This window comes from Schistocerca gregaria, chromosome 3 (assembly GCF_023897955.1).
Source record: "Schistocerca gregaria isolate iqSchGreg1 chromosome 3, iqSchGreg1.2, whole genome shotgun sequence".
NCBI classification, from domain to species: Eukaryota; Metazoa; Arthropoda; class Insecta; order Orthoptera; family Acrididae; genus Schistocerca; species Schistocerca gregaria.
The window spans coordinates 313,686,490-313,712,690 of NC_064922.1; the positions used below are offsets into that span (position 1 = coordinate 313,686,490).

Sequence of the window (26,201 nt, forward strand, 5' to 3'; positions counted from 1 at the left end):
TAGAATATGGTGCTAGGCAAAAGTTTTCATATACTGCTGCACGGAGAAACAAAAATTGGAGGAGCTGGGATTTGAACCCAGGACTTTCTGCATGCGAAGCAGACACTCTACCACTGAGTTACACCCCCGCCAGAGCAAGTACATCTGGGAAGAGTCTCTCGTGGATCCTACTGTCATTATTTCTTAGGTTTGAACGGTACAGTAAGTGTTCGAGGAACCTATTCATGATAAGAGCTTAGCAGCGTCGACTCCGTGGCGCAACGGTAGCGCGTCTGACTCCAGATCAGAAGGTTGCGTGTTCAAATCACGTCGGGGTCACAGTGAAATTTTCGTTTACGGAAGCCATGGACGAGTATGTCAATTTAATCAGATACCAAACGATTACAGAGAACGGACGAACAGAACCTGCTTGAAAAAAGCTACTAGTGAATTTTCGCATTCTGACATTAAGGTGAAGGCGCCGACTCGCACTTTCTCCAGGCGCGAAGTGTCTAATATTTTTGTTATTTATATCGTTTAACGCTAATATATAACTGAGAGATAATGATTACGCAATATTTTGCTCGATTAGACGTCTTTAGCCAGACAGAGTATAACAATTTTCCTTAAGTTATGGGGATAGAAAGTTTGTGAAAGGGGGTATAGCTCAGTCGTAGAGCATTCGACTGCAGATCGAGAGGTCCCCGGTTCAATCCCGGGTGCCCCCTTCATTTTTCAGTATCTTGAAAAAACAAATAACGATTGTCGCATTTAGTTGCAAATACATGTTTGAAATGATTGAGATGCACTCCGCACGCCATACCGAAGGCTTTGGAGCAACATTTCAATGGGGGGATCGCAGGCCAGGGTCTTGCAGGTCATCGTCCTCCCGCTAAGGCGTCGAACTGTAAGAAATCCACTTGCTTGGGGAAGAATCTTGTACGCTGAATTTGATAGAATATGGTGCTAGGCAAAAGTTTTCATATACTGCTGCACGGAGAAACAAAAATTGGAGGAGCTGGGATTTGAACCCAGGACTTTCTGCATGCGAAGCAGACACTCTACCACTGAGTTACACCCCCGCCAGAGCAAGTACATCTGGGAAGAGTCTCTCGTGGATCCTACTGTCATTATTTCTTAGGTTTGAACGGTACAGTAAGTGTTCGAGGAACCTATTCATGATAAGAGCTTAGCAGCGTCGACTCCGTGGCGCAACGGTAGCGCGTCTGACTCCAGATCAGAAGGTTGCGTGTTCAAATCACGTCGGGGTCACAGTGAAATTTTCGTTTACGGAAGCCATGGACGAGTATGTCAATTTAATCAGATACCAAACGATTACAGAGAACGGACGAACAGAACCTGCTTGAAAAAAGCTACTAGTGAATTTTCGCATTCTGACATTAAGGTGAAGGCGCCGACTCGCACTTTCTCCAGGCGCGAAGTGTCTAATATTTTTGTTATTTATATCGTTTAACGCTAATATATAACTGAGAGATAATGATTACGCAATATTTTGCTCGATTAGACGTCTTTAGCCAGACAGAGTATAACAATTTTCCTTAAGTTATGGGGATAGAAAGTTTGTGAAAGGGGGTATAGCTCAGTCGTAGAGCATTCGACTGCAGATCGAGAGGTCCCCGGTTCAATCCCGGGTGCCCCCTTCATTTTTCAGTATCTTGAAAAAACAAATAACGATTGTCGCATTTAGTTGCAAATACATGTTTGAAATGATTGAGATGCACTCCGCACGCCATACCGAAGGCTTTGGAGCAACATTTCAATGGGGGGATCGCAGGCCAGGGTCTTGCAGGTCATCGTCCTCCCGCTAAGGCGTCGAACTGTAAGAAATCCACTTGCTTGGGGAAGAATCTTGTACGCTGAATTTGATAGAATATGGTGCTAGGCAAAAGTTTTCATATACTGCTGCACGGAGAATCAAAAATTGGAGGAGCTGGGATTTGAACCCAGGACTTTCTGCATGCGAAGCAGACACTCTACCACTGAGTTACACCCCCGCCAGAGCAAGTACATCTGGGAAGAGTCTCTCGTGGATCCTACTGTCATTATTTCTTAGGTTTGAACGGTACAGTAAGTGTTCGAGGAACCTATTCATGATAAGAGCTTAGCAGCGTCGACTCCGTGGCGCAACGGTAGCGCGTCTGACTCCAGATCAGAAGGTTGCGTGTTCAAATCACGTCGGGGTCACAGTGAAATTTTCGTTTACGGAAGCCATGGACGAGTATGTCAATTTAATCAGATACCAAACGATTACAGAGAACGGACGAACAGAACCTGCTTGAAAAAAGCTACTAGTGAATTTTCGCATTCTGACATTAAGGTGAAGGCGCCGACTCGCACTTTCTCCAGGCGCGAAGTGTCTAATATTTTTGTTATTTATATCGTTTAACGCTAATATATAACTGAGAGATAATGATTACGCAATATTTTGCTCGATTAGACGTCTTTAGCCAGACAGAGTATAACAATTTTCCTTAAGTTATGGGGATAGAAAGTTTGTGAAAGGGGGTATAGCTCAGTCGTAGAGCATTCGACTGCAGATCGAGAGGTCCCCGGTTCAATCCCGGATGCCCCCTTCATTTTTCAGTATCTTGAAAAAACAAATAACGATTGTCGCATTTAGTTGCAAATACATGTTTGAAATGATTGAGATGCACTCCGCACGCCATACCGAAGGCTTTGGAGCAACATTTCAATGGGGGGATCGCAGGCCAGGGTCTTGCAGGTCATCGTCCTCCCGCTAAGGCGTCGAACTGTAAGAAATCCACTTGCTTGGGGAAGAATCTTGTACGCTGAATTTGATAGAATATGGTGCTAGGCAAAAGTTTTCATATACTGCTGCACGGAGAAACAAAAATTGGAGGAGCTGGGATTTGAACCCAGGACTTTCTGCATGCGAAGCAGACACTCTACCACTGAGTTACACGCCCGCCAGAGCAAGTACATCTGGGAAGAGTCTCTCGTGGATCCTACTGTCATTATTTCTTAGGTTTGAACGGTACAGTAAGTGTTCGAGGAACCTATTCATGATAAGAGCTTAGCAGCGTCGACTCCGTGGCGCAACGGTAGCGCGTCTGACTCCAGATCAGAAGGTTGCGTGTTCAAATCACGTCGGGGTCACAGTGAAATTTTCGTTTACGGAAGCCATGGACGAGTATGTCAATTTAATCAGATACCAAACGATTACAGAGAACGGACGAACAGAACCTGCTTGAAAAAAGCTACTAGTGAATTTTCGCATTCTGACATTAAGGTGAAGGCGCCGACTCGCACTTTCTCCAGGCGCGAAGTGTCTAATATTTTTGTTATTTATATCGTTTAACGCTAATATATAACTGAGAGATAATGATTACGCAATATTTTGCTCGATTAGACGTCTTTAGCCAGACAGAGTATAACAATTTTCCTTAAGTTATGGGGATAGAAAGTTTGTGAAAGGGGGTATAGCTCAGTCGTAGAGCATTCGACTGCAGATCGAGAGGTCCCCGGTTCAATCCCGGGTGCCCCCTTCATTTTTCAGTATCTTGAAAAAACAAATAACGATTGTCGCATTTAGTTGCAAATACATGTTTGAAATGATTGAGATGCACTCCGCACGCCATACCGAAGGCTTTGGAGCAACATTTCAATGGGGGGATCGCAGGCCAGGGTCTTGCAGGTCATCGTCCTCCCGCTAAGGCGTCGAACTGTAAGAAATCCACTTGCTTGGGGAAGAATCTTGTACGCTGAATTTGATAGAATATGGTGCTAGGCAAAAGTTTTCATATACTGCTGCACGGAGAAACAAAAATTGGAGGAGCTGGGATTTGAACCCAGGACTTTCTGCATGCGAAGCAGACACTCTACCACTGAGTTACACCCCCGCCAGAGCAAGTACATCTGGGAAGAGTCTCTCGTGGATCCTACTGTCATTATTTCTTAGGTTTGAACGGTACAGTAAGTGTTCGAGGAACCTATTCATGATAAGAGCTTAGCAGCGTCGACTCCGTGGCGCAACGGTAGCGCGTCTGACTCCAGATCAGAAGGTTGCGTGTTCAAATCACGTCGGGGTCACAGTGAAATTTTCGTTTACGGAAGCCATGGACGAGTATGTCAATTTAATCAGATACCAAACGATTACAGAGAACGGACGAACAGAACCTGCTTGAAAAAAGCTACTAGTGAATTTTCGCATTCTGACATTAAGGTGAAGGCGCCGACTCGCACTTTCTCCAGGCGCGAAGTGTCTAATATTTTTGTTATTTATATCGTTTAACGCTAATATATAACTGAGAGATAATGATTACGCAATATTTTGCTCGATTAGACGTCTTTAGCCAGACAGAGTATAACAATTTTCCTTAAGTTATGGGGATAGAAAGTTTGTGAAAGGGGGTATAGCTCAGTCGTAGAGCATTCGACTGCAGATCGAGAGGTCCCCGGTTCAATCCCGGGTGCCCCCTTCATTTTTCAGTATCTTGAAAAAACAAATAACGATTGTCGCATTTAGTTGCAAATACATGTTTGAAATGATTGAGATGCACTCCGCACGCCATACCGAAGGCTTTGGAGCAACATTTCAATGGGGGGATCGCAGGCCAGGGTCTTGCAGGTCATCGTCCTCCCGCTAAGGCGTCGAACTGTAAGAAATCCACTTGCTTGGGGAAGAATCTTGTACGCTGAATTTGATAGAATATGGTGCTAGGCAAAAGTTTTCATATACTGCTGCACGGAGAAACAAAAATTGGAGGAGCTGGGATTTGAACCCAGGACTTTCTGCATGCGAAGCAGACACTCTACCACTGAGTTACACCCCCGCCAGAGCAAGTACATCTGGGAAGAGTCTCTCGTGGATCCTACTGTCATTATTTCTTAGGTTTGAACGGTACAGTAAGTGTTCGAGGAACCTATTCATGATAAGAGCTTAGCAGCGTCGACTCCGTGGCGCAACGGTAGCGCGTCTGACTCCAGATCAGAAGGTTGCGTGTTCAAATCACGTCGGGGTCACAGTGAAATTTTCGTTTACGGAAGCCATGGACGAGTATGTCAATTTAATCAGATACCAAACGATTACAGAGAACGGACGAACAGAACCTGCTTGAAAAAAGCTACTAGTGAATTTTCGCATTCTGACATTAAGGTGAAGGCGCCGACTCGCACTTTCTCCAGGCGCGAAGTGTCTAATATTTTTGTTATTTATATCGTTTAACGCTAATATATAACTGAGAGATAATGATTACGCAATATTTTGCTCGATTAGACGTCTTTAGCCAGACAGAGTATAACAATTTTCCTTAAGTTATGGGGATAGAAAGTTTGTGAAAGGGGGTATAGCTCAGTCGTAGAGCATTCGACTGCAGATCGAGAGGTCCCCGGTTCAATCCCGGGTGCCCCCTTCATTTTTCAGTATCTTGAAAAAACAAATAACGATTGTCGCATTTAGTTGCAAATACATGTTTGAAATGATTGAGATGCACTCCGCACGCCATACCGAAGGCTTTGGAGCAACATTTCAATGGGGGGATCGCAGGCCAGGGTCTTGCAGGTCATCGTCCTCCCGCTAAGGCGTCGAACTGTAAGAAATCCACTTGCTTGGGGAAGAATCTTGTACGCTGAATTTGATAGAATATGGTGCTAGGCAAAAGTTTTCATATACTGCTGCACGGAGAAACAAAAATTGGAGGAGCTGGGATTTGAACCCAGGACTTTCTGCATGCGAAGCAGACACTCTACCACTGAGTTACACCCCCGCCAGAGCAAGTACATCTGGGAAGAGTCTCTCGTGGATCCTACTGTCATTATTTCTTAGGTTTGAACGGTACAGTAAGTGTTCGAGGAACCTATTCATGATAAGAGCTTAGCAGCGTCGACTCCGTGGCGCAACGGTAGCGCGTCTGACTCCAGATCAGAAGGTTGCGTGTTCAAATCACGTCGGGGTCACAGTGAAATTTTCGTTTACGGAAGCCATGGACGAGTATGTCAATTTAATCAGATACCAAACGATTACAGAGAACGGACGAACAGAACCTGCTTGAAAAAAGCTACTAGTGAATTTTCGCATTCTGACATTAAGGTGAAGGCGCCGACTCGCACTTTCTCCAGGCGCGAAGTGTCTAATATTTTTGTTATTTATATCGTTTAACGCTAATATATAACTGAGAGATAATGATTACGCAATATTTTGCTCGATTAGACGTCTTTAGCCAGACAGAGTATAACAATTTTCCTTAAGTTATGGGGATAGAAAGTTTGTGAAAGGGGGTATAGCTCAGTCGTAGAGCATTCGACTGCAGATCGAGAGGTCCCCGGTTCAATCCCGGGTGCCCCCTTCATTTTTCAGTATCTTGAAAAAACAAATAACGATTGTCGCATTTAGTTGCAAATACATGTTTGAAATGATTGAGATGCACTCCGCACGCCATACCGAAGGCTTTGGAGCAACATTTCAATGGGGGGATCGCAGGCCAGGGTCTTGCAGGTCATCGTCCTCCCGCTAAGGCGTCGAACTGTAAGAAATCCACTTGCTTGGGGAAGAATCTTGTACGCTGAATTTGATAGAATATGGTGCTAGGCAAAAGTTTTCATATACTGCTGCACGGAGAAACAAAAATTGGAGGAGCTGGGATTTGAACCCAGGACTTTCTGCATGCGAAGCAGACACTCTACCACTGAGTTACACCCCCGCCAGAGCAAGTACATCTGGGAAGAGTCTCTCGTGGATCCTACTGTCATTATTTCTTAGGTTTGAACGGTACAGTAAGTGTTCGAGGAACCTATTCATGATAAGAGCTTAGCAGCGTCGACTCCGTGGCGCAACGGTAGCGCGTCTGACTCCAGATCAGAAGGTTGCGTGTTCAAATCACGTCGGGGTCACAGTGAAATTTTCGTTTACGGAAGCCATGGACGAGCATGTCAATTTAATCAGATACCAAACGATTACAGAGAACGGACGAACAGAACCTGCTTGAAAAAAGCTACTAGTGAATTTTCGCATTCTGACATTAAGGTGAAGGCGCCGACTCGCACTTTCTCCAGGCGCGAAGTGTCTAATATTTTTGTTATTTATATCGTTTAACGCTAATATATAACTGAGAGATAATGATTACGCAATATTTTGCTCGATTAGACGTCTTTAGCCAGACAGAGTATAACAATTTTCCTTAAGTTATGGGGATAGAAAGTTTGTGAAAGGGGGTATAGCTCAGTCGTAGAGCATTCGACTGCAGATCGAGAGGTCCCCGGTTCAATCCCGGGTGCCCTCTTCATTTTTCAGTATCTTGAAAAAACAAATAACGATTGTCGCATTTAGTTGCAAATACATGTTTGAAATGATTGAGATGCACTCCGCACGCCATACCGAAGGCTTTGGAGCAACATTTCAATGGGGGGATCGCAGGCCAGGGTCTTGCAGGTCATCGTCCTCCCGCTAAGGCGTCGAACTGTAAGAAATCCACTTGCTTGGGGAAGAATCTTGTACGCTGAATTTGATAGAATATGGTGCTAGGCAAAAGTTTTCATATACTGCTGCACGGAGAAACAAAAATTGGAGGAGCTGGGATTTGAACCCAGGACTTTCTGCATGCGAAGCAGACACTCTACCACTGAGTTACACCCCCGCCAGAGCAAGTACATCTGGGAAGAGTCTCTCGTGGATCCTACTGTCATTATTTCTTAGGTTTGAACGGTACAGTAAGTGTTCGAGGAACCTATTCATGATAAGAGCTTAGCAGCGTCGACTCCGTGGCGCAACGGTAGCGCGTCTGACTCCAGATCAGAAGGTTGCGTGTTCAAATCACGTCGGGGTCACAGTGAAATTTTCGTTTACGGAAGCCATGGACGAGTATGTCAATTTAATCAGATACCAAACGATTACAGAGAACGGACGAACAGAACCTGCTTGAAAAAAGCTACTAGTGAATTTTCGCATTCTGACATTAAGGTGAAGGCGCCGACTCGCACTTTCTCCAGGCGCGAAGTGTCTAATATTTTTGTTATTTATATCGTTTAACGCTAATATATAACTGAGAGATAATGATTACGCAATATTTTGCTCGATTAGACGTCTTTAGCCAGACAGAGTATAACAATTTTCCTTAAGTTATGGGGATAGAAAGTTTGTGAAAGGGGGTATAGCTCAGTCGTAGAGCATTCGACTGCAGATCGAGAGGTCCCCGGTTCAATCCCGGGTGCCCCCTTCATTTTTCAGTATCTTGAAAAAACAAATAACGATTGTCGCATTTAGTTGCAAATACATGTTTGAAATGATTGAGATGCACTCCGCACGCCATACCGAAGGCTTTGGAGCAACATTTCAATGGGGGGATCGCAGGCCAGGGTCTTGCAGGTCATCGTCCTCCCGCTAAGGCGTCGAACTGTAAGAAATCCACTTGCTTGGGGAAGAATCTTGTACGCTGAATTTGATAGAATATGGAGCTAGGCAAAAGTTTTCATATACTGCTGCACGGAGAAACAAAAATTGGAGGAGCTGGGATTTGAACCCAGGACTTTCTGCATGCGAAGCAGACACTCTACCACTGAGTTACACCCCCGCCAGAGCAAGTACATCTGGGAAGAGTCTCTCGTGGATCCTACTGTCATTATTTCTTAGGTTTGAACGGTACAGTAAGTGTTCGAGGAACCTATTCATGATAAGAGCTTAGCAGCGTCGACTCCGTGGCGCAACGGTAGCGCGTCTGACTCCAGATCAGAAGGTTGCGTGTTCAAATCACGTCGGGGTCACAGTGAAATTTTCGTTTACGGAAGCCATGGACGAGTATGTCAATTTAATCAGATACCAAACGATTACAGAGAACGGACGAACAGAACCTGCTTGAAAAAAGCTACTAGTGAATTTTCGCATTCTGACATTAAGGTGAAGGCGCCGACTCGCACTTTCTCCAGGCGCGAAGTGTCTAATATTTTTGTTATTTATATCGTTTAACGCTAATATATAACTGAGAGATAATGATTACGCAATATTTTGCTCGATTAGACGTCTTTAGCCAGACAGAGTATAACAATTTTCCTTAAGTTATGGGGATAGAAAGTTTGTGAAAGGGGGTATAGCTCAGTCGTAGAGCATTCGACTGCAGATCGAGAGGTCCCCGGTTCAATCCCGGGTGCCCCCTTCATTTTTCAGTATCTTGAAAAAACAAATAACGATTGTCGCATTTAGTTGCAAATACATGTTTGAAATGATTGAGATGCACTCCGCACGCCATACCGAAGGCTTTGGAGCAACATTTCAATGGGGGGATCGCAGGCCAGGGTCTTGCAGGTCATCGTCCTCCCGCTAAGGCGTCGAACTGTAAGAAATCCACTTGCTTGGGGAAGAATCTTGTACGCTGAATTTGATAGAATATGGTGCTAGGCAAAAGTTTTCATATACTGCTGCACGGAGAAACAAAAATTGGAGGAGCTGGGATTTGAACCCAGGACTTTCTGCATGCGAAGCAGACACTCTACCACTGAGTTACACCCCCGCCAGAGCAAGTACATCTGGGAAGAGTCTCTCGTGGATCCTACTGTCATTATTTCTTAGGTTTGAACGGTACAGTAAGTGTTCGAGGAACCTATTCATGATAAGAGCTTAGCAGCGTCGACTCCGTGGCGCAACGGTAGCGCGTCTGACTCCAGATCAGAAGGTTGCGTGTTCAAATCACGTCGGGGTCACAGTGAAATTTTCGTTTACGGAAGCCATGGACGAGTATGTCAATTTAATCAGATACCAAACGATTACAGAGAACGGACGAACAGAACCTGCTTGAAAAAAGCTACTAGTGAATTTTCGCATTCTGACATTAAGGTGAAGGCGCCGACTCGCACTTTCTCCAGGCGCGAAGTGTCTAATATTTTTGTTATTTATATCGTTTAACGCTAATATATAACTGAGAGATAATGATTACGCAATATTTTGCTCGATTAGACGTCTTTAGCCAGACAGAGTATAACAATTTTCCTTAAGTTATGGGGATAGAAAGTTTGTGAAAGGGGGTATAGCTCAGTCGTAGAGCATTCGACTGCAGATCGAGAGGTCCCCGGTTCAATCCCGGGTGCCCCCTTCATTTTTCAGTATCTTGAAAAAACAAATAACGATTGTCGCATTTAGTTGCAAATACATGTTTGAAATGATTGAGATGCACTCCGCACGCCATACCGAAGGCTTTGGAGCAACATTTCAATGGGGGGATCGCAGGCCAGGGTCTTGCAGGTCATCGTCCTCCCGCTAAGGCGTCGAACTGTAAGAAATCCACTTGCTTGGGGAAGAATCTTGTACGCTGAATTTGATAGAATATGGTGCTAGGCAAAAGTTTTCATATACTGCTGCACGGAGAAACAAAAATTGGAGGAGCTGGGATTTGAACCCAGGACTTTCTGCATGCGAAGCAGACACTCTACCACTGAGTTACACCCCCGCCAGAGCAAGTACATCTGGGAAGAGTCTCTCGTGGATCCTACTGTCATTATTTCTTAGGTTTGAACGGTACAGTAAGTGTTCGAGGAACCTATTCATGATAAGAGCTTAGCAGCGTCGACTCCGTGGCGCAACGGTAGCGCGTCTGACTCCAGATCAGAAGGTTGCGTGTTCAAATCACGTCGGGGTCACAGTGAAATTTTCGTTTACGGAAGCCATGGACGAGTATGTCAATTTAATCAGATACCAAACGATTACAGAGAACGGACGAACAGAACCTGCTTGAAAAAAGCTACTAGTGAATTTTCGCATTCTGACATTAAGGTGAAGGCGCCGACTCGCACTTTCTCCAGGCGCGAAGTGTCTAATATTTTTGTTATTTATATCGTTTAACGCTAATATATAACTGAGAGATAATGATTACGCAATATTTTGCTCGATTAGACGTCTTTAGCCAGACAGAGTATAACAATTTTCCTTAAGTTATGGGGATAGAAAGTTTGTGAAAGGGGGTATAGCTCAGTCGTAGAGCATTCGACTGCAGATCGAGAGGTCCCCGGTTCAATCCCGGGTGCCCCCTTCATTTTTCAGTATCTTGAAAAAACAAATAACGATTGTCGCATTTAGTTGCAAATACATGTTTGAAATGATTGAGATGCACTCCGCACGCCATACCGAAGGCTTTGGAGCAACATTTCAATGGGGGGATCGCAGGCCAGGGTCTTGCAGGTCATCGTCCTCCCGCTAAGGCGTCGAACTGTAAGAAATCCACTTGCTTGGGGAAGAATCTTGTACGCTGAATTTGATAGAATATGGTGCTAGGCAAAAGTTTTCATATACTGCTGCACGGAGAAACAAAAATTGGAGGAGCTGGGATTTGAACCCAGGACTTTCTGCATGCGAAGCAGACACTCTACCACTGAGTTACACCCCCGCCAGAGCAAGTACATCTGGGAAGAGTCTCTCGTGGATCCTACTGTCATTATTTCTTAGGTTTGAACGGTACAGTAAGTGTTCGAGGAACCTATTCATGATAAGAGCTTAGCAGCGTCGACTCCGTGGCGCAACGGTAGCGCGTCTGACTCCAGATCAGAAGGTTGCGTGTTCAAATCACGTCGGGGTCACAGTGAAATTTTCGTTTACGGAAGCCATGGACGAGTATGTCAATTTAATCAGATACCAAACGATTACAGAGAACGGACGAACAGAACCTGCTTGAAAAAAGCTACTAGTGAATTTTCGCATTCTGACATTAAGGTGAAGGCGCCGACTCGCACTTTCTCCAGGCGCGAAGTGTCTAATATTTTTGTTATTTATATCGTTTAACGCTAATATATAACTGAGAGATAATGATTACGCAATATTTTGCTCGATTAGACGTCTTTAGCCAGACAGAGTATAACAATTTTCCTTAAGTTATGGGGATAGAAAGTTTGTGAAAGGGGGTATAGCTCAGTCGTAGAGCATTCGACTGCAGATCGAGAGGTCCCCGGTTCAATCCCGGGTGCCCCCTTCATTTTTCAGTATCTTGAAAAAACAAATAACGATTGTCGCATTTAGTTGCAAATACATGTTTGAAATGATTGAGATGCACTCCGCACGCCATACCGAAGGCTTTGGAGCAACATTTCAATGGGGGGATCGCAGGCCAGGGTCTTGCAGGTCATCGTCCTCCCGCTAAGGCGTCGAACTGTAAGAAATCCACTTGCTTGGGGAAGAATCTTGTACGCTGAATTTGATAGAATATGGTGCTAGGCAAAAGTTTTCATATACTGCTGCACGGAGAAACAAAAATTGGAGGAGCTGGGATTTGAACCCAGGACTTTCTGCATGCGAAGCAGACACTCTACCACTGAGTTACACCCCCGCCAGAGCAAGTACATCTGGGAAGAGTCTCTCGTGGATCCTACTGTCATTATTTCTTAGGTTTGAACGGTACAGTAAGTGTTCGAGGAACCTATTCATGATAAGAGCTTAGCAGCGTCGACTCCGTGGCGCAACGGTAGCGCGTCTGACTCCAGATCAGAAGGTTGCGTGTTCAAATCACGTCGGGGTCACAGTGAAATTTTCGTTTACGGAAGCCATGGACGAGTATGTCAATTTAATCAGATACCAAACGATTACAGAGAACGGACGAACAGAACCTGCTTGAAAAAAGCTACTAGTGAATTTTCCCATTCTGACATTAAGGTGAAGGCGCCGACTCGCACTTTCTCCAGGCGCGAAGTGTCTAATATTTTTGTTATTTATATCGTTTAACGCTAATATATAACTGAGAGATAATGATTACGCAATATTTTGCTCGATTAGACGTCTTTAGCCAGACAGAGTATAACAATTTTCCTTAAGTTATGGGGATAGAAAGTTTGTGAAAGGGGGTATAGCTCAGTCGTAGAGCATTCGACTGCAGATCGAGAGGTCCCCGGTTCAATCCCGGGTGCCCCCTTCATTTTTCAGTATCTTGAAAAAACAAATAACGATTGTCGCATTTAGTTGCAAATACATGTTTGAAATGATTGAGATGCACTCCGCACGCCATACCGAAGGCTTTGGAGCAACATTTCAATGGGGGGATCGCAGGCCAGGGTCTTGCAGGTCATCGTCCTCCCGCTAAGGCGTCGAACTGTAAGAAATCCACTTGCTTGGGGAAGAATCTTGTACGCTGAATTTGATAGAATATGGTGCTAGGCAAAAGTTTTCATATACTGCTGCACGGAGAAACAAAAATTGGAGGAGCTGGGATTTGAACCCAGGACTTTCTGCATGCGAAGCAGACACTCTACCACTGAGTTACACCCCCGCCAGAGCAAGTACATCTGGGAAGAGTCTCTCGTGGATCCTACTGTCATTATTTCTTAGGTTTGAACGGTACAGTAAGTGTTCGAGGAACCTATTCATGATAAGAGCTTAGCAGCGTCGACTCCGTGGCGCAACGGTAGCGCGTCTGACTCCAGATCAGAAGGTTGCGTGTTCAAATCACGTCGGGGTCACAGTGAAATTTTCGTTTACGGAAGCCATGGACGAGTATGTCAATTTAATCAGATACCAAACGATTACAGAGAACGGACGAACAGAACCTGCTTGAAAAAAGCTACTAGTGAATTTTCGCATTCTGACATTAAGGTGAAGGCGCCGACTCGCACTTTCTCCAGGCGCGAAGTGTCTAATATTTTTGTTATTTATATCGTTTAACGCTAATATATAACTGAGAGATAATGATTACGCAATATTTTGCTCGATTAGACGTCTTTAGCCAGACAGAGTATAACAATTTTCCTTAAGTTATGGGGATAGAAAGTTTGTGAAAGGGGGTATAGCTCAGTCGTAGAGCATTCGACTGCAGATCGAGAGGTCCCCGGTTCAATCCCGGGTGCCCCCTTCATTTTTCAGTATCTTGAAAAAACAAATAACGATTGTCGCATTTAGTTGCAAATACATGTTTGAAATGATTGAGATGCACTCCGCACGCCATACCGAAGGCTTTGGAGCAACATTTCAATGGGGGGATCGCAGGCCAGGGTCTTGCAGGTCATCGTCCTCCCGCTAAGGCGTCGAACTGTAAGAAATCCACTTGCTTGGGGAAGAATCTTGTACGCTGAATTTGATAGAATATGGTGCTAGGCAAAAGTTTTCATATACTGCTGCACGGAGAAACAAAAATTGGAGGAGCTGGGATTTGAACCCAGGACTTTCTGCATGCGAAGCAGACACTCTACCACTGAGTTACACCCCCGCCAGAGCAAGTACATCTGGGAAGAGTCTCTCGTGGATCCTACTGTCATTATTTCTTAGGTTTGAACGGTACAGTAAGTGTTCGAGGAACCTATTCATGATAAGAGCTTAGCAGCGTCGACTCCGTGGCGCAACGGTAGCGCGTCTGACTCCAGATCAGAAGGTTGCGTGTTCAAATCACGTCGGGGTCACAGTGAAATTTTCGTTTACGGAAGCCATGGACGAGTATGTCAATTTAATCAGATACCAAACGATTACAGAGAACGGACGAACAGAACCTGCTTGAAAAAAGCTACTAGTGAATTTTCGCATTCTGACATTAAGGTGAAGGCGCCGACTCGCACTTTCTCCAGGCGCGAAGTGTCTAATATTTTTGTTATTTATATCGTTTAACGCTAATATATAACTGAGAGATAATGATTACGCAATATTTTGCTCGATTAGACGTCTTTAGCCAGACAGAGTATAACAATTTTCCTTAAGTTATGGGGATAGAAAGTTTGTGAAAGGGGGTATAGCTCAGTCGTAGAGCATTCGACTGCAGATCGAGAGGTCCCCGGTTCAATCCCGGGTGCCCCCTTCATTTTTCAGTATCTTGAAAAAACAAATAACGATTGTCGCATTTAGTTGCAAATACATGTTTGAAATGATTGAGATGCACTCCGCACGCCATACCGAAGGCTTTGGAGCAACATTTCAATGGGGGGATCGCAGGCCAGGGTCTTGCAGGTCATCGTCCTCCCGCTAAGGCGTCGAACTGTAAGAAATCCACTTGCTTGGGGAAGAATCTTGTACGCTGAATTTGATAGAATATGGTGCTAGGCAAAAGTTTTCATATACTGCTGCACGGAGAAACAAAAATTGGAGGAGCTGGGATTTGAACCCAGGACTTTCTGCATGCGAAGCAGACACTCTACCACTGAGTTACACCCCCGCCAGAGCAAGTACATCTGGGAAGAGTCTCTCGTGGATCCTACTGTCATTATTTCTTAGGTTTGAACGGTACAGTAAGTGTTCGAGGAACCTATTCATGATAAGAGCTTAGCAGCGTCGACTCCGTGGCGCAACGGTAGCGCGTCTGACTCCAGATCAGAAGGTTGCGTGTTCAAATCACGTCGGGGTCACAGTGAAATTTTCGTTTACGGAAGCCATGGACGAGTATGTCAATTTAATCAGATACCAAACGATTACAGAGAACGGACGAACAGAACCTGCTTGAAAAAAGCTACTAGTGAATTTTCGCATTCTGACATTAAGGTGAAGGCGCCGACTCGCACTTTCTCCAGGCGCGAAGTGTCTAATATTTTTGTTATTTATATCGTTTAACGCTAATATATAACTGAGAGATAATGATTACGCAATATTTTGCTCGATTAGACGTCTTTAGCCAGACAGAGTATAACAATTTTCCTTAAGTTATGGGGATAGAAAGTTTGTGAAAGGGGGTATAGCTCAGTCGTAGAGCATTCGACTGCAGATCGAGAGGTCCCCGGTTCAATCCCGGGTGCCCCCTTCATTTTTCAGTATCTTGAAAAAACAAATAACGATTGTCGCATTTAGTTGCAAATACATGTTTGAAATGATTGAGATGCACTCCGCACGCCATACCGAAGGCTTTGGAGCAACATTTCAATGGGGGGATCGCAGGCCAGGGTCTTGCAGGTCATCGTCCTCCCGCTAAGGCGTCGAACTGTAAGAAATCCACTTGCTTGGGGAAGAATCTTGTACGCTGAATTTGATAGAATATGGTGCTAGGCAAAAGTTTTCATATACTGCTGCACGGAGAAACAAAAATTGGAGGAGCTGGGATTTGAACCCAGGACTTTCTGCATGCGAAGCAGACACTCTACCACTGAGTTACACCCCCGCCAGAGCAAGTACATCTGGGAAGAGTCTCTCGTGGATCCTACTGTCATTATTTCTTAGGTTTGAACGGTACAGTAAGTGTTCGAGGAACCTATTCATGATAAGAGCTTAGCAGCGTCGACTCCGTGGCGCAACGGTAGCGCGTCTGACTCCAGATCAGAAGGTTGCGTGTTCAAATCACGTCGGGGTCACAGTGAAATTTTCGTTTACGGAAGCCATGGACGAGTATGTCAATTTAATCAGATACCAAACGATTACAGAGAACGGACGAACAGAACCTGCTTGAAAAAAGCTACTAGTGAATTTTCGCATTCTGACATTAAGGTGAAGGCGCCGACTCGCACTTTCTCCAGGCGCGAAGTGTCTAATATTTTTGTTTTTTATATCGTTTAACGCTAATATATAACTGAGAGATAATGATTACGCAATATTTTGCTCGATTAGACGTCTTTAGCCAGACAGAGTATAACAATTTTCCTTAAGTTATGGGGATAGAAAGTTTGTGAAAGGGGGTATAGCTCAGTCGTAGAGCATTCGACTGCAGATCGAGAGGTCCCCGGTTCAATCCCGGGTGCCCCCTTCATTTTTCAGTATCTTGAAAAAACAAATAACGATTGTCGCATTTAGTTGCAAATACATGTTTGAAATGATTGAGATGCACTCCGCACGCCATACCGAAGGCTTTGGAGCAACATTTCAATGGGGGGATCGCAGGCCAGGGTCTTGCAGGTCATCGTCCTCCCGCTAAGGCGTCGAACTGTAAGAAATCCACTTGCTTGGGGAAGAATCTTGTACGCTGAATTTGATAGAATATGGTGCTAGGCAAAAGTTTTCATATACTGCTGCACGGAGAAACAAAAATTGGAGGAGCTGGGATTTGAACCCAGGACTTTCTGCATGCGAAGCAGACACTCTACCACTGAGTTACACCCCCGCCAGAGCAAGTACATCTGGGAAGAGTCTCTCGTGGATCCTACTGTCATTATTTCTTAGGTTTGAACGGTACAGTAAGTGTTCGAGGAACCTATTCATGATAAGAGCTTAGCAGCGTCGACTCCGTGGCGCAACGGTAGCGCGTCTGACTCCAGATCAGAAGGTTGCGTGTTCAAATCACGTCGGGGTCACAGTGAAATTTTCGTTTACGGAAGCCATGGACGAGTATGTCAATTTAATCAGATACCAAACGATTACAGAGAACGGACGAACAGAACCTGCTTGAAAAAAGCTACTAGTGAATTTTCGCATTCTGACATTAAGGTGAAGGCGCCGACTCGCACTTTCTCCAGGCGCGAAGTGTCTAATATTTTTGTTATTTATATCGTTTAACGCTAATATATAACTGAGAGATAATGATTACGCAATATTTTGCTCGATTAGACGTCTTTAGCCAGACAGAGTATAACAATTTTCCTTAAGTTATGGGGATAGAAAGTTTGTGAAAGGGGGTATAGCTCAGTCGTAGAGCATTCGACTGCAGATCGAGAGGTCCCCGGTTCAATCCCGGGTGCCCCCTTCATTTTTCAGTATCTTGAAAAAACAAATAACGATTGTCGCATTTAGTTGCAAATACATGTTTGAAATGATTGAGATGCACTCCGCACGCCATACCGAAGGCTTTGGAGCAACATTTCAATGGGGGGATCGCAGGCCAGGGTCTTGCAGGTCATCGTCCTCCCGCTAAGGCGTCGAACTGTAAGAAATCCACTTGCTTGGGGAAGAATCTTGTACGCTGAATTTGATAGAATATGGTGCTAGGCAAAAGTTTTCATATACTGCTGCACGGAGAAACAAAAATTGGAGGAGCTGGGATTTGAACCCAGGACTTTCTGCATGCGAAGCAGACACTCTACCACTGAGTTACACCCCCGCCAGAGCAAGTACATCTGGGAAGAGTCTCTCGTGGATACTACTGTCATTATTTCTTAGGTTTGAACGGTACAGTAAGTGTTCGAGGAACCTATTCATGATAAGAGCTTAGCAGCGTCGACTCCGTGGCGCAACGGTAGCGCGTCTGACTCCAGATCAGAAGGTTGCGTGTTCAAATCACGTCGGGGTCACAGTGAAATTTTCGTTTACGGAAGCCATGGACGAGTATGTCAATTTAATCAGATACCAAACGATTACAGAGAACGGACGAACAGAACCTGCTTGAAAAAAGCTACTAGTGAATTTTCGCATTCTGACATTAAGGTGAAGGCGCCGACTCGCACTTTCTCCAGGCGCGAAGTGTCTAATATTTTTGTTATTTATATCGTTTAACGCTAATATATAACTGAGAGATAATGATTACGCAATATTTTGCTCGATTAGACGTCTTTAGCCAGACAGAGTATAACAATTTTCCTTAAGTTATGGGGATAGAAAGTTTGTGAAAGGGGGTATAGCTCAGTCGTAGAGCATTCGACTGCAGATCGAGAGGTCCCCGGTTCAATCCCGGGTGCCCCCTTCATTTTTCAGTATCTTGAAAAAACAAATAACGATTGTCGCATTTAGTTGCAAATACATGTTTGAAATGATTGAGATGCACTCCGCACGCCATACCGAAGGCTTTGGAGCAACATTTCAATGGGGGGATCGCAGGCCAGGGTCTTGCAGGTCATCGTCCTCCCGCTAAGGCGTCGAACTGTAAGAAATCCACTTGCTTGGGGAAGAATCTTGTACGCTGAATTTGATAGAATATGGTGCTAGGCAAAAGTTTTCATATACTGCTGCACGGAGAAACAAAAATTGGAGGAGCTGGGATTTGAACCCAGGACTTTCTGCATGCGAAGCAGACACTCTACCACTGAGATACACCCCCGCCAGAGCAAGTACATCTGGGAAGAGTCTCTCGTGGATCCTACTGTCATTATTTCTTAGGTTTGAACGGTACAGTAAGTGTTCGAGGAACCTATTCATGATAAGAGCTTAGCAGCGTCGACTCCGTGGCGCAACGGTAGCGCGTCTGACTCCAGATCAGAAGGTTGCGTGTTCAAATCACGTCGGGGTCACAGTGAAATTTTCGTTTACGGAAGCCATGGACGAGTATGTCAATTTAATCAGATACCAAACGATTACAGAGAACGGACGAACAGAACCTGCTTGAAAAAAGCTACTAGTGAATTTTCGCATTCTGACATTAAGGTGAAGGCGCCGACTCGCACTTTCTCCAGGCGCGAAGTGTCTAATATTTTTGTTATTTATATCGTTTAACGCTAATATATAACTGAGAGATAATGATTACGCAATATTTTGCTCGATTAGACGTCTTTAGCCAGACAGAGTATAACAATTTTCCTTAAGTTATGGGGATAGAAAGTTTGTGAAAGGGGGTATAGCTCAGTCAGTTGCGAGTCAGCCGCCGAGCGGGACGGACGTGTGGCGGAGCTGGACGTCTGGCTGTAGTAAACATAGGCTGAGTCGCTGCGTTTGAGGTTAGTGGTGCTGCTAAGCCGCTATTCGTGTTGCACTTGTATTCATGAAGTTCTAGAATGAATAGGTCGAATTATTTGAGGAAAGACACAATCAAGTTTACTTTCGATCGAAATTTCGTTCGACCTAAAGCATTTGAAATTAAAGCATGGTTTATCGAAAAAGTATTGATTAACGGTGATGATGTTGTCGGAGTTTATCTCTCGTTTGTGACAAATGCTGTGTATCTGAAGATGAAAAGTCCAGAATTATGTAGTTCCATTGTGGATCGTTGCGGAGGTAGCGTGAAGTTTAATCATTCTGATGGGAATGTGAGTGACGTTGCTGTTAGTCATGCTGGGTACGGGATTCGTACGATCAGAGTGTTTGAGCTCCCTTTTGAAATTCCGCCCGAAGAACTTAATGTTGCCCTTCGGCCTTATGGCAGAATTATTTCCAATGTGGCAGAAAGGTGGTCTGAAGCTCATATGTTTCCTGTCTTGAACGGCGTAAGGCAAATTAAGATTGAATTACAGAAGCATGTCCCCTCTTATCTTAATATTTGTGGGTATCGTGCTTTGATTATCTATGATGGGCAACCGCGGACTTGCGCTTTATGCAATTCCACGGAACACATTCGTGCAGAATGTTCACGGAGGCGTGTCCCGCAGTTACCGCGTGACGAGATGCCGCGTTCCGGCCCTGTTGTTGGTATGAAGTTGTCATACGCTGCCGCTGCTGACTTCCGCAGCCGAGGCGAGTCGGTGCCGCCTGTGCGCGGGGAGCCTGCTGCCTCGCGGGCGGTTGTCGATGATACTCCGGCTTCAAGCTCTAGATTTGCGGATGGTCTGCCGATCAGCTCCGCGCCCCTCGAATCTATGCCGACGCCAACTTTTTCCAACTCTCCCACTGTGGTTGCTCGTTCTTCCGCGGACTCGGCCGAAGATCCCCAAATACCCGCAACGGAGGTTTCCTTGCGTCGTCAGGATTCCCACCAACGTGAGGATATTGCCACTAGCTTCCGAGGAGTGGACGCTCCAGGCATCCACTCTGCGGGAACTATGAACGAAGATAGCAATCTGGACATTGGTTTCACGTTGGCGCCCACAGAAGACACTTGCGTCAAGGAAACCACAACGAGCGATAGTGTAGAATTGGAGACTGGGTTGCTACCAGTGGGAGCCATGGAAAAAGATGCGCCTCCTTCTGCCGTTGTGGAATGCGATACGCGGACTTTTGTCCGAAAAAAGGAACAGGCGACGTCAGACGTATCATCCGGTACTTCTCCTGACAGGTCGCAAACTTCATCTCCTGCTAGATCGCCGAAGAGATCTTCGAAGAAAGGCAAGAAGAGGAGATTGGCACACAAAGCAGCAGAGAGTTTAGCTCCTGCATTGCGGGAAAAGTTAAAACATTTAAGGGATAATGAACGACTACGAGAACAATGCCCAGTAGCACGAGTTAACGAGTGTACTGAAGCGGAGATGAGTCGTGCCGATGCAGATGATCTTCAACAACAACCTCGCGCACCGCTTGGCGTCGCAGGTTTGCAGACCGGCACTACTATGGATTTAGACCGAACTGTCTCAGGAAAAGGACTTGATTGGGCCGATGCCCAAGAAGATCGCACCGACCACGGAATGGAGATGGACCTGACACATGCTAGTGGCATTTAATTTTTTTTTTTTTTTTAATGTCTATTTTTCTTTCTGACAGACAGAATGGAATGGTACAGACGTGACTCTGCATGGGGTATACTTCATTAGCCAATTTCTTTTACCTGCACCTATGCCAACGGAACTGACATATAATGTGACCACGATCAATATAAATCGGATTCGCAGTGAAACGAAAGTCGCTTCTTTAAAAGATTTCCTTTACCAGTCGGATACTGATATAGCCCTCCTACAGGAATTTAATGTCCACAACTTTTATGTCCCAGGTTTTCAAGAGATTTTAAATATTGCACCGGAAGCCACATGTGGGACTGCGATCCTTGTCAAAGATGGTATTGATGTGAAGGATATCTGTCTGTTAGAAAATGGTAGGGGCATCAGTTGTAAAATTTTTACTACTACTGTTTTAAATGTATATGTCCCCTCTGGTAACAACGCTAGAGATGATAGGGCTAATTTTTTTAAGAACGATATGGTCTATTTACTTAAGGGGAATCCGGCGGAAGCTTTAATCGGTGGTGACTTTAATTGTGTACTTCACAAAAAGGATCAGCGACCAAATTTTAACTTCTCCAGGGAACTGGCGGCTTTGGTGACAAACATGAAGTGGACAGACGTGTGGGAAAGCAAATACCCCACGTTAGTCAAATTTACGTACATCAGTAGTCGCTCGCAAAGCAGAATAGACAGAATATACGTCACAGCAAACCTGGAAAATAAAATCAGTAGTATCGAAGTAATTCCCACTACCTTTTCGGACCATCTCGCAGTGAAATGCAGCATTCGGTTTCAGAAGCAAGGAACGTATTGGGGTCGCCCCTTATGGAAGCTGAATACCCATATGTTGTTCGAGGGTGCCCTATCAAGAACAGTAGCGGAGGTATGGCAGGCTGCTCTACGTATGCGCCATAAATACAGCTCTCGCCTTGCGTGGTGGACATCATGTGCTAAAAAGAAATTGAGATCATCCCTAATAGCTTACGGGAGGGAGCGAGCGATGTGGTCTCGCAATACCGTTGAATTTTACTATACATGCTTAAGGGAACTATCAGCTCAGCAGATGACTGATGAGGTTTTCATTGAAATAAAGAAGATCAAGGCTCACCTCATAAGTCTCAAGCGACAACAGCTGGAGGGTTTAAAAATTAAATCTCGTGTCCCGACAACGGTGGAGGACGAAAACGCATCGCTGTACCACTTACTCGAACATGAAAGAAATAGAAGACGAGCGTTTATTGCTTGTCTTAGAGTGGGCGATAACCGGGTGCTGACGGAACACTCTGACATTTTAAATGCAGTTTATGGATTTTATCGTACGTTATATACTGATACCCGGTATAATCTAGACTGTGCGAACGATTTGCTACGAACTACAGGTATCGACAACGTTATCAATGACGAGGACAATGTGTCCCTTACCACTGCGATCACATGTGAGGAGGTGTTTGATATACTTAAATATTCGCCTACCCGTAAGTCCCCAGGGCCTGATGGCTTGCCTGTAGAGTTTTATTGTAAATTTTGGCCTCTCATCGGTAATCAATTCACAGAAGTGATAAATGAAGTGTTGCAAGGTGTTACTGTTCCACGCGAGTTCAAAGAAAGCGTAACTGTGCTAATACCAAAGGGAAGGAACGCGACAGTTAAAGATCTCAATCAATTGAGACCAATATGTTTGATGAACTCGGATTATAAAATAATTGCACGTGTACTGAAGGAAAGACTGAGACCTCTAATGGAGAAGATCATAGGTGACCACCAAACCTGTCTCTCGGGGCGGAATATTTTTAAAACTGTTTGTGAATATAGGGATGTCTCTGCAATTTTTGCAACGTCATCCTCACCAGGAGGCCTTGCCTTTATCGACTTCTCAAAGGCTTTTGACAGGGTCAACCACTTATTTTTGTTCAGAACGTTGACCTATGTGGGTTTTAGTCAACATTTTGTGCAAGTTTTAATTAACATTGTTGAAGGCATCCAAACACAAGTGTCTGTAAATGGGCATTTCACTCCACCCATTGAAATTCGCAACGGCGTCCCGCAGGGAAGTCCTTTGTCAATGCTCCTGTATGTTGTTGCACTGGAGCCTTTACTAAGGAGACTCGATGTCGATCTTGAGGGCATCACGATATCTGGCGTTAACAACGTCACCAATGCATATGCTGATGACGTTGGAGTGGTTATTCGTAGTAACGAAGATTTAGAGAAATTAACTACGAATATTCAGATCTTTTGTGAAGCTACAGGCGCTAGGGTTAACGAGGTGAAGAGTTCGTTTTTAAATCTTAAAGGTCTTCAAGATGTCCGTTTGGAATGGGCACGCTCCGTCGATCGTCACACCGCTCTGGGTGTCACCTTTTACCGATGTCCGCTTCAGACCATGACCTACAATTGGAAGAAAGTACTGGATACAATCAGAGGAGCCACAATACTCAATCAGACCAGACATCTGAACATTAAACAACGAATCAGAATAATTAATTGTTCCATTTTATCAAAAGCTATATATATAGGTCAAATATTGCCAGTTTCGAAACCCATTGCCAAACGTATAATGAGTATCATTTGCCGATTTATATGGACAGGGAATATTTTTAGAGTAGCAGTCGATACAGTTACGTTACCTTCCGCTGAAGGTGGCCTAGGTTTAACAGATATATGGCGGAAGACTACGGCGTTATATATAAAGAGGACCCTACAAATTATAGAAAAACATCCACATAGTATTACAGCCAGGCTGTATCGACTCCTACAGCCAGAAAATTTACGTCCACCCATAAATATATGCGGAATTAATTATAAATTGAAATATATTCGCCAGTTCTTTTTAGAGATTAGCTACATGGACAGTATTGTCACGAATCCACAATCAAGGAATTGCAGGAAATTAATGGAACTCTTAACAACGAAAGAACATGTCAACAAAATGGAGTGCAGATATCCCGACAAAGACTGGAAAAGAATTTGGAAAAATATTAGTAATCGTGAACTGTCTTCCGACATTCAGGCAACCTGGTACCGAGTTGTTAATAACGTAGTTTCCACTAACGAAAAGTTGCACTCCATTGGTCTTAGTGACACGATTGTGTGCACCCGATGTGACGCAGTTGACACATTGATCCACCGCTTTCTCTGTGGCGGATACGCCGAAATATGGAGGGGACTCCAACGGCGGGTAGCCTTTATAACCAGAACTGTTAGTACTGAGATCAATGTTGAAAAATTACTCTTCCCCGATGGTGTTTTCTTCCCTGTCCAGAAAACCAATGCTGTGTTGTGGTTGTTTGGCAATTATGTACATTACGTTATATCTGAACACGGCAATGACCGTGTTTTAGAATACGAATTATACGAACGAGCAAAATATTATCAGATATGTACGCACAGGGACCACAAAAAAACTTTTGGTAACATGTTACACATTCTGTTTCAGAGACAAGGGATTGGATAAACATCTTAATAGCCCTCGTCTACGAAAAATGTAGTCACAGGCCAAAGTAGGGGATCGCTGTTGAGGGTGAAGTACGGTGGGGACTTCGTGTGCCCCAGGGCCGCTACGGTAGCCGTGAAGGCCTCGGACAGAACCCCGAAACGGCACTGCGGCTTCACACTTACTGCTGGATGAACCCCATATCTCCAGCAACTACTTTCATCTATGATGATTTTCCAGGATCTCGGTAATATCGAAAGGTGGTTTCGTTGCACACAATGCAGTGGAAGCTTCTTGCACGTGTTCCTCAGTTACAATCTTTCTATTTTTGTTTAATTTTTTCAGTATGAAGCAAGAGTGACAATTTATTAATTCCCAAGAAGCCTTAATTTTTCAATTTTCAGTTCTACGGAGGAGAAGCCTCACATGGCGAAGAAGCCAAACATCATTTCATTTCCCTAACTGTCACAGTAAATTTGAAAAAAAATCAGTCGATATAGCATAGAAGCTCGCCGAAGAAGGCATAAAAGGAGAGCGAATGGATGGGCTGTGTGGGGAGAAGGGAGGCCCAAAAAAAAAAAAAAAAAAAAAAAAAAAAAAAAAAAAAAAAAAAAAAAAAAAAAAGTCGTAGAGCATTCGACTGCAGATCGAGAGGTCCCCGGTTCAATCCCGGGTGCCCCCTTCATTTTTCAGTATCTTGAAAAAACAAATAACGATTGTCGCATTTAGTTGCAAATACATGTTTGAAATGATTGAGATGCACTCCGCACGCCATACCGAAGGCTTTGGAGCAACATTTCAATGGGGGGATCGCAGGCCAGGGTCTTGCAGGTCATCGTCCTCCCGCTAAGGCGTCGAACTGTAAGAAATCCACTTGCTTGGGGAAGAATCTTGTACGCTGAATTTGATAGAATATGGTGCTAGGCAAAAGTTTTCATATACTGCTGCACGGAGAAACAAAAATTGGAGGAGCTGGGATTTGAACCCAGGACTTTCTGCATGCGAAGCAGACACTCTACCACTGAGTTACACCCCCGCCAGAGCAAGTACATCTGGGAAGAGTCTCTCGTGGATCCTACTGTCATTATTTCTTAGGTTTGAACGGTACAGTAAGTGTTCGAGGAACCTATTCATGATAAGAGCTTAGCAGCGTCGACTCCGTGGCGCAACGGTAGCGCGTCTGACTCCAGATCAGAAGGTTGCGTGTTCAAATCACGTCGGGGTCACAGTGAAATTTTCGTTTACGGAAGCCATGGACGAGTATGTCAATTTAATCAGATACCAAACGATTACAGAGAACGGACGAACAGAACCTGCTTGAAAAAAGCTACTAGTGAATTTTCGCATTCTGACATTAAGGTGAAGACGCCGACTCGCACTTTCTCCAGGCGCGAAGTGTCTAATATTTTTGTTATTTATATCGTTTAACGCTAATATATAACTGAGAGATAATGATTACGCAATATTTTGCTCGATTAGACGTCTTTAGCCAGACAGAGTATAACAATTTTCCTTAAGTTATGGGGATAGAAAGTTTGTGAAAGGGGGTATAGCTCAGTCGTAGAGCATTCGACTGCAGATCGAGAGGTCCCCGGTTCAATCCCGGGTGCCCCCTTCATTTTTCAGTATCTTGAAAAAACAAATAACGATTGTCGCATTTAGTTGCAAATACATGTTTGAAATGATTGAGATGCACTCCGCACGCCATACCGAAGGC

The 26,201-nt window shown here is 44.5% G+C and overlaps 65 non-coding genes across 65 annotated transcripts; 43 read left to right on the top strand and 22 right to left on the bottom strand.

The window, feature by feature from the left end:
• Window positions 1–56: 56 nt before the first annotated feature.
• Window positions 57–128, bottom strand: Trnaa-cgc (transfer RNA alanine (anticodon CGC)). The gene has a single exon. It is a non-coding gene; the product is annotated as a tRNA-Ala (tRNA).
• A 118-nt stretch (window positions 129–246) lies between these two features.
• Window positions 247–318, top strand: Trnaw-cca (transfer RNA tryptophan (anticodon CCA)). Its single transcript has one exon. It is a non-coding gene; the product is annotated as a tRNA-Trp (tRNA).
• Window positions 319–635: 317 nt separating this feature from the next.
• On the top strand, window positions 636–707 carry Trnac-gca (transfer RNA cysteine (anticodon GCA)). The gene has a single exon. It is a non-coding gene; the product is annotated as a tRNA-Cys (tRNA).
• A 282-nt stretch (window positions 708–989) lies between these two features.
• Trnaa-cgc (transfer RNA alanine (anticodon CGC)) lies at window positions 990–1,061 on the bottom strand. Its single transcript has one exon. It is a non-coding gene; the product is annotated as a tRNA-Ala (tRNA).
• Window positions 1,062–1,179: 118 nt separating this feature from the next.
• On the top strand, window positions 1,180–1,251 carry Trnaw-cca (transfer RNA tryptophan (anticodon CCA)). Its single transcript has one exon. It is a non-coding gene; the product is annotated as a tRNA-Trp (tRNA).
• A 317-nt stretch (window positions 1,252–1,568) lies between these two features.
• On the top strand, window positions 1,569–1,640 carry Trnac-gca (transfer RNA cysteine (anticodon GCA)). The gene has a single exon. It is a non-coding gene; the product is annotated as a tRNA-Cys (tRNA).
• A 282-nt stretch (window positions 1,641–1,922) lies between these two features.
• On the bottom strand, window positions 1,923–1,994 carry Trnaa-cgc (transfer RNA alanine (anticodon CGC)). Its single transcript has one exon. It is a non-coding gene; the product is annotated as a tRNA-Ala (tRNA).
• A 118-nt stretch (window positions 1,995–2,112) lies between these two features.
• Trnaw-cca (transfer RNA tryptophan (anticodon CCA)) lies at window positions 2,113–2,184 on the top strand. Its single transcript has one exon. It is a non-coding gene; the product is annotated as a tRNA-Trp (tRNA).
• Window positions 2,185–2,501: 317 nt separating this feature from the next.
• Window positions 2,502–2,573, top strand: Trnac-gca (transfer RNA cysteine (anticodon GCA)). Its single transcript has one exon. It is a non-coding gene; the product is annotated as a tRNA-Cys (tRNA).
• A 282-nt stretch (window positions 2,574–2,855) lies between these two features.
• Window positions 2,856–2,927, bottom strand: Trnaa-cgc (transfer RNA alanine (anticodon CGC)). The gene has a single exon. It is a non-coding gene; the product is annotated as a tRNA-Ala (tRNA).
• A 118-nt stretch (window positions 2,928–3,045) lies between these two features.
• Window positions 3,046–3,117, top strand: Trnaw-cca (transfer RNA tryptophan (anticodon CCA)). Its single transcript has one exon. It is a non-coding gene; the product is annotated as a tRNA-Trp (tRNA).
• A 317-nt stretch (window positions 3,118–3,434) lies between these two features.
• On the top strand, window positions 3,435–3,506 carry Trnac-gca (transfer RNA cysteine (anticodon GCA)). The gene has a single exon. It is a non-coding gene; the product is annotated as a tRNA-Cys (tRNA).
• Window positions 3,507–3,788: 282 nt separating this feature from the next.
• Window positions 3,789–3,860, bottom strand: Trnaa-cgc (transfer RNA alanine (anticodon CGC)). Its single transcript has one exon. It is a non-coding gene; the product is annotated as a tRNA-Ala (tRNA).
• A 118-nt stretch (window positions 3,861–3,978) lies between these two features.
• Trnaw-cca (transfer RNA tryptophan (anticodon CCA)) lies at window positions 3,979–4,050 on the top strand. The gene has a single exon. It is a non-coding gene; the product is annotated as a tRNA-Trp (tRNA).
• A 317-nt stretch (window positions 4,051–4,367) lies between these two features.
• On the top strand, window positions 4,368–4,439 carry Trnac-gca (transfer RNA cysteine (anticodon GCA)). Its single transcript has one exon. It is a non-coding gene; the product is annotated as a tRNA-Cys (tRNA).
• Window positions 4,440–4,721: 282 nt separating this feature from the next.
• On the bottom strand, window positions 4,722–4,793 carry Trnaa-cgc (transfer RNA alanine (anticodon CGC)). The gene has a single exon. It is a non-coding gene; the product is annotated as a tRNA-Ala (tRNA).
• Window positions 4,794–4,911: 118 nt separating this feature from the next.
• On the top strand, window positions 4,912–4,983 carry Trnaw-cca (transfer RNA tryptophan (anticodon CCA)). The gene has a single exon. It is a non-coding gene; the product is annotated as a tRNA-Trp (tRNA).
• Window positions 4,984–5,300: 317 nt separating this feature from the next.
• Window positions 5,301–5,372, top strand: Trnac-gca (transfer RNA cysteine (anticodon GCA)). Its single transcript has one exon. It is a non-coding gene; the product is annotated as a tRNA-Cys (tRNA).
• Window positions 5,373–5,654: 282 nt separating this feature from the next.
• Trnaa-cgc (transfer RNA alanine (anticodon CGC)) lies at window positions 5,655–5,726 on the bottom strand. Its single transcript has one exon. It is a non-coding gene; the product is annotated as a tRNA-Ala (tRNA).
• Window positions 5,727–5,844: 118 nt separating this feature from the next.
• Window positions 5,845–5,916, top strand: Trnaw-cca (transfer RNA tryptophan (anticodon CCA)). The gene has a single exon. It is a non-coding gene; the product is annotated as a tRNA-Trp (tRNA).
• Window positions 5,917–6,233: 317 nt separating this feature from the next.
• On the top strand, window positions 6,234–6,305 carry Trnac-gca (transfer RNA cysteine (anticodon GCA)). Its single transcript has one exon. It is a non-coding gene; the product is annotated as a tRNA-Cys (tRNA).
• Window positions 6,306–6,587: 282 nt separating this feature from the next.
• Trnaa-cgc (transfer RNA alanine (anticodon CGC)) lies at window positions 6,588–6,659 on the bottom strand. Its single transcript has one exon. It is a non-coding gene; the product is annotated as a tRNA-Ala (tRNA).
• Window positions 6,660–6,777: 118 nt separating this feature from the next.
• Window positions 6,778–6,849, top strand: Trnaw-cca (transfer RNA tryptophan (anticodon CCA)). Its single transcript has one exon. It is a non-coding gene; the product is annotated as a tRNA-Trp (tRNA).
• A 317-nt stretch (window positions 6,850–7,166) lies between these two features.
• On the top strand, window positions 7,167–7,238 carry Trnac-gca (transfer RNA cysteine (anticodon GCA)). Its single transcript has one exon. It is a non-coding gene; the product is annotated as a tRNA-Cys (tRNA).
• A 282-nt stretch (window positions 7,239–7,520) lies between these two features.
• Window positions 7,521–7,592, bottom strand: Trnaa-cgc (transfer RNA alanine (anticodon CGC)). The gene has a single exon. It is a non-coding gene; the product is annotated as a tRNA-Ala (tRNA).
• A 118-nt stretch (window positions 7,593–7,710) lies between these two features.
• On the top strand, window positions 7,711–7,782 carry Trnaw-cca (transfer RNA tryptophan (anticodon CCA)). The gene has a single exon. It is a non-coding gene; the product is annotated as a tRNA-Trp (tRNA).
• A 317-nt stretch (window positions 7,783–8,099) lies between these two features.
• Window positions 8,100–8,171, top strand: Trnac-gca (transfer RNA cysteine (anticodon GCA)). The gene has a single exon. It is a non-coding gene; the product is annotated as a tRNA-Cys (tRNA).
• A 282-nt stretch (window positions 8,172–8,453) lies between these two features.
• On the bottom strand, window positions 8,454–8,525 carry Trnaa-cgc (transfer RNA alanine (anticodon CGC)). Its single transcript has one exon. It is a non-coding gene; the product is annotated as a tRNA-Ala (tRNA).
• A 118-nt stretch (window positions 8,526–8,643) lies between these two features.
• Window positions 8,644–8,715, top strand: Trnaw-cca (transfer RNA tryptophan (anticodon CCA)). The gene has a single exon. It is a non-coding gene; the product is annotated as a tRNA-Trp (tRNA).
• Window positions 8,716–9,032: 317 nt separating this feature from the next.
• On the top strand, window positions 9,033–9,104 carry Trnac-gca (transfer RNA cysteine (anticodon GCA)). The gene has a single exon. It is a non-coding gene; the product is annotated as a tRNA-Cys (tRNA).
• A 282-nt stretch (window positions 9,105–9,386) lies between these two features.
• Trnaa-cgc (transfer RNA alanine (anticodon CGC)) lies at window positions 9,387–9,458 on the bottom strand. The gene has a single exon. It is a non-coding gene; the product is annotated as a tRNA-Ala (tRNA).
• A 118-nt stretch (window positions 9,459–9,576) lies between these two features.
• On the top strand, window positions 9,577–9,648 carry Trnaw-cca (transfer RNA tryptophan (anticodon CCA)). Its single transcript has one exon. It is a non-coding gene; the product is annotated as a tRNA-Trp (tRNA).
• Window positions 9,649–9,965: 317 nt separating this feature from the next.
• On the top strand, window positions 9,966–10,037 carry Trnac-gca (transfer RNA cysteine (anticodon GCA)). Its single transcript has one exon. It is a non-coding gene; the product is annotated as a tRNA-Cys (tRNA).
• Window positions 10,038–10,319: 282 nt separating this feature from the next.
• Window positions 10,320–10,391, bottom strand: Trnaa-cgc (transfer RNA alanine (anticodon CGC)). Its single transcript has one exon. It is a non-coding gene; the product is annotated as a tRNA-Ala (tRNA).
• A 118-nt stretch (window positions 10,392–10,509) lies between these two features.
• On the top strand, window positions 10,510–10,581 carry Trnaw-cca (transfer RNA tryptophan (anticodon CCA)). Its single transcript has one exon. It is a non-coding gene; the product is annotated as a tRNA-Trp (tRNA).
• Window positions 10,582–10,898: 317 nt separating this feature from the next.
• Trnac-gca (transfer RNA cysteine (anticodon GCA)) lies at window positions 10,899–10,970 on the top strand. The gene has a single exon. It is a non-coding gene; the product is annotated as a tRNA-Cys (tRNA).
• Window positions 10,971–11,252: 282 nt separating this feature from the next.
• Window positions 11,253–11,324, bottom strand: Trnaa-cgc (transfer RNA alanine (anticodon CGC)). The gene has a single exon. It is a non-coding gene; the product is annotated as a tRNA-Ala (tRNA).
• Window positions 11,325–11,442: 118 nt separating this feature from the next.
• Window positions 11,443–11,514, top strand: Trnaw-cca (transfer RNA tryptophan (anticodon CCA)). The gene has a single exon. It is a non-coding gene; the product is annotated as a tRNA-Trp (tRNA).
• A 317-nt stretch (window positions 11,515–11,831) lies between these two features.
• Window positions 11,832–11,903, top strand: Trnac-gca (transfer RNA cysteine (anticodon GCA)). Its single transcript has one exon. It is a non-coding gene; the product is annotated as a tRNA-Cys (tRNA).
• Window positions 11,904–12,185: 282 nt separating this feature from the next.
• Window positions 12,186–12,257, bottom strand: Trnaa-cgc (transfer RNA alanine (anticodon CGC)). Its single transcript has one exon. It is a non-coding gene; the product is annotated as a tRNA-Ala (tRNA).
• A 118-nt stretch (window positions 12,258–12,375) lies between these two features.
• Window positions 12,376–12,447, top strand: Trnaw-cca (transfer RNA tryptophan (anticodon CCA)). The gene has a single exon. It is a non-coding gene; the product is annotated as a tRNA-Trp (tRNA).
• A 317-nt stretch (window positions 12,448–12,764) lies between these two features.
• Trnac-gca (transfer RNA cysteine (anticodon GCA)) lies at window positions 12,765–12,836 on the top strand. Its single transcript has one exon. It is a non-coding gene; the product is annotated as a tRNA-Cys (tRNA).
• A 282-nt stretch (window positions 12,837–13,118) lies between these two features.
• On the bottom strand, window positions 13,119–13,190 carry Trnaa-cgc (transfer RNA alanine (anticodon CGC)). Its single transcript has one exon. It is a non-coding gene; the product is annotated as a tRNA-Ala (tRNA).
• A 118-nt stretch (window positions 13,191–13,308) lies between these two features.
• On the top strand, window positions 13,309–13,380 carry Trnaw-cca (transfer RNA tryptophan (anticodon CCA)). The gene has a single exon. It is a non-coding gene; the product is annotated as a tRNA-Trp (tRNA).
• A 317-nt stretch (window positions 13,381–13,697) lies between these two features.
• On the top strand, window positions 13,698–13,769 carry Trnac-gca (transfer RNA cysteine (anticodon GCA)). Its single transcript has one exon. It is a non-coding gene; the product is annotated as a tRNA-Cys (tRNA).
• A 282-nt stretch (window positions 13,770–14,051) lies between these two features.
• Trnaa-cgc (transfer RNA alanine (anticodon CGC)) lies at window positions 14,052–14,123 on the bottom strand. Its single transcript has one exon. It is a non-coding gene; the product is annotated as a tRNA-Ala (tRNA).
• A 118-nt stretch (window positions 14,124–14,241) lies between these two features.
• Window positions 14,242–14,313, top strand: Trnaw-cca (transfer RNA tryptophan (anticodon CCA)). Its single transcript has one exon. It is a non-coding gene; the product is annotated as a tRNA-Trp (tRNA).
• Window positions 14,314–14,630: 317 nt separating this feature from the next.
• Trnac-gca (transfer RNA cysteine (anticodon GCA)) lies at window positions 14,631–14,702 on the top strand. Its single transcript has one exon. It is a non-coding gene; the product is annotated as a tRNA-Cys (tRNA).
• Window positions 14,703–14,984: 282 nt separating this feature from the next.
• On the bottom strand, window positions 14,985–15,056 carry Trnaa-cgc (transfer RNA alanine (anticodon CGC)). The gene has a single exon. It is a non-coding gene; the product is annotated as a tRNA-Ala (tRNA).
• Window positions 15,057–15,174: 118 nt separating this feature from the next.
• Window positions 15,175–15,246, top strand: Trnaw-cca (transfer RNA tryptophan (anticodon CCA)). Its single transcript has one exon. It is a non-coding gene; the product is annotated as a tRNA-Trp (tRNA).
• Window positions 15,247–15,563: 317 nt separating this feature from the next.
• Window positions 15,564–15,635, top strand: Trnac-gca (transfer RNA cysteine (anticodon GCA)). Its single transcript has one exon. It is a non-coding gene; the product is annotated as a tRNA-Cys (tRNA).
• Window positions 15,636–15,917: 282 nt separating this feature from the next.
• Window positions 15,918–15,989, bottom strand: Trnaa-cgc (transfer RNA alanine (anticodon CGC)). Its single transcript has one exon. It is a non-coding gene; the product is annotated as a tRNA-Ala (tRNA).
• A 118-nt stretch (window positions 15,990–16,107) lies between these two features.
• Window positions 16,108–16,179, top strand: Trnaw-cca (transfer RNA tryptophan (anticodon CCA)). Its single transcript has one exon. It is a non-coding gene; the product is annotated as a tRNA-Trp (tRNA).
• Window positions 16,180–16,496: 317 nt separating this feature from the next.
• Window positions 16,497–16,568, top strand: Trnac-gca (transfer RNA cysteine (anticodon GCA)). The gene has a single exon. It is a non-coding gene; the product is annotated as a tRNA-Cys (tRNA).
• Window positions 16,569–16,850: 282 nt separating this feature from the next.
• On the bottom strand, window positions 16,851–16,922 carry Trnaa-cgc (transfer RNA alanine (anticodon CGC)). The gene has a single exon. It is a non-coding gene; the product is annotated as a tRNA-Ala (tRNA).
• A 118-nt stretch (window positions 16,923–17,040) lies between these two features.
• Trnaw-cca (transfer RNA tryptophan (anticodon CCA)) lies at window positions 17,041–17,112 on the top strand. Its single transcript has one exon. It is a non-coding gene; the product is annotated as a tRNA-Trp (tRNA).
• Window positions 17,113–17,429: 317 nt separating this feature from the next.
• On the top strand, window positions 17,430–17,501 carry Trnac-gca (transfer RNA cysteine (anticodon GCA)). The gene has a single exon. It is a non-coding gene; the product is annotated as a tRNA-Cys (tRNA).
• A 282-nt stretch (window positions 17,502–17,783) lies between these two features.
• Trnaa-cgc (transfer RNA alanine (anticodon CGC)) lies at window positions 17,784–17,855 on the bottom strand. The gene has a single exon. It is a non-coding gene; the product is annotated as a tRNA-Ala (tRNA).
• A 118-nt stretch (window positions 17,856–17,973) lies between these two features.
• Trnaw-cca (transfer RNA tryptophan (anticodon CCA)) lies at window positions 17,974–18,045 on the top strand. Its single transcript has one exon. It is a non-coding gene; the product is annotated as a tRNA-Trp (tRNA).
• A 317-nt stretch (window positions 18,046–18,362) lies between these two features.
• Trnac-gca (transfer RNA cysteine (anticodon GCA)) lies at window positions 18,363–18,434 on the top strand. Its single transcript has one exon. It is a non-coding gene; the product is annotated as a tRNA-Cys (tRNA).
• Window positions 18,435–18,716: 282 nt separating this feature from the next.
• On the bottom strand, window positions 18,717–18,788 carry Trnaa-cgc (transfer RNA alanine (anticodon CGC)). Its single transcript has one exon. It is a non-coding gene; the product is annotated as a tRNA-Ala (tRNA).
• A 118-nt stretch (window positions 18,789–18,906) lies between these two features.
• Window positions 18,907–18,978, top strand: Trnaw-cca (transfer RNA tryptophan (anticodon CCA)). The gene has a single exon. It is a non-coding gene; the product is annotated as a tRNA-Trp (tRNA).
• A 6,470-nt stretch (window positions 18,979–25,448) lies between these two features.
• Trnaa-cgc (transfer RNA alanine (anticodon CGC)) lies at window positions 25,449–25,520 on the bottom strand. The gene has a single exon. It is a non-coding gene; the product is annotated as a tRNA-Ala (tRNA).
• Window positions 25,521–25,638: 118 nt separating this feature from the next.
• Window positions 25,639–25,710, top strand: Trnaw-cca (transfer RNA tryptophan (anticodon CCA)). Its single transcript has one exon. It is a non-coding gene; the product is annotated as a tRNA-Trp (tRNA).
• A 317-nt stretch (window positions 25,711–26,027) lies between these two features.
• Window positions 26,028–26,099, top strand: Trnac-gca (transfer RNA cysteine (anticodon GCA)). Its single transcript has one exon. It is a non-coding gene; the product is annotated as a tRNA-Cys (tRNA).
• Window positions 26,100–26,201: the final 102 nt, after the last annotated feature.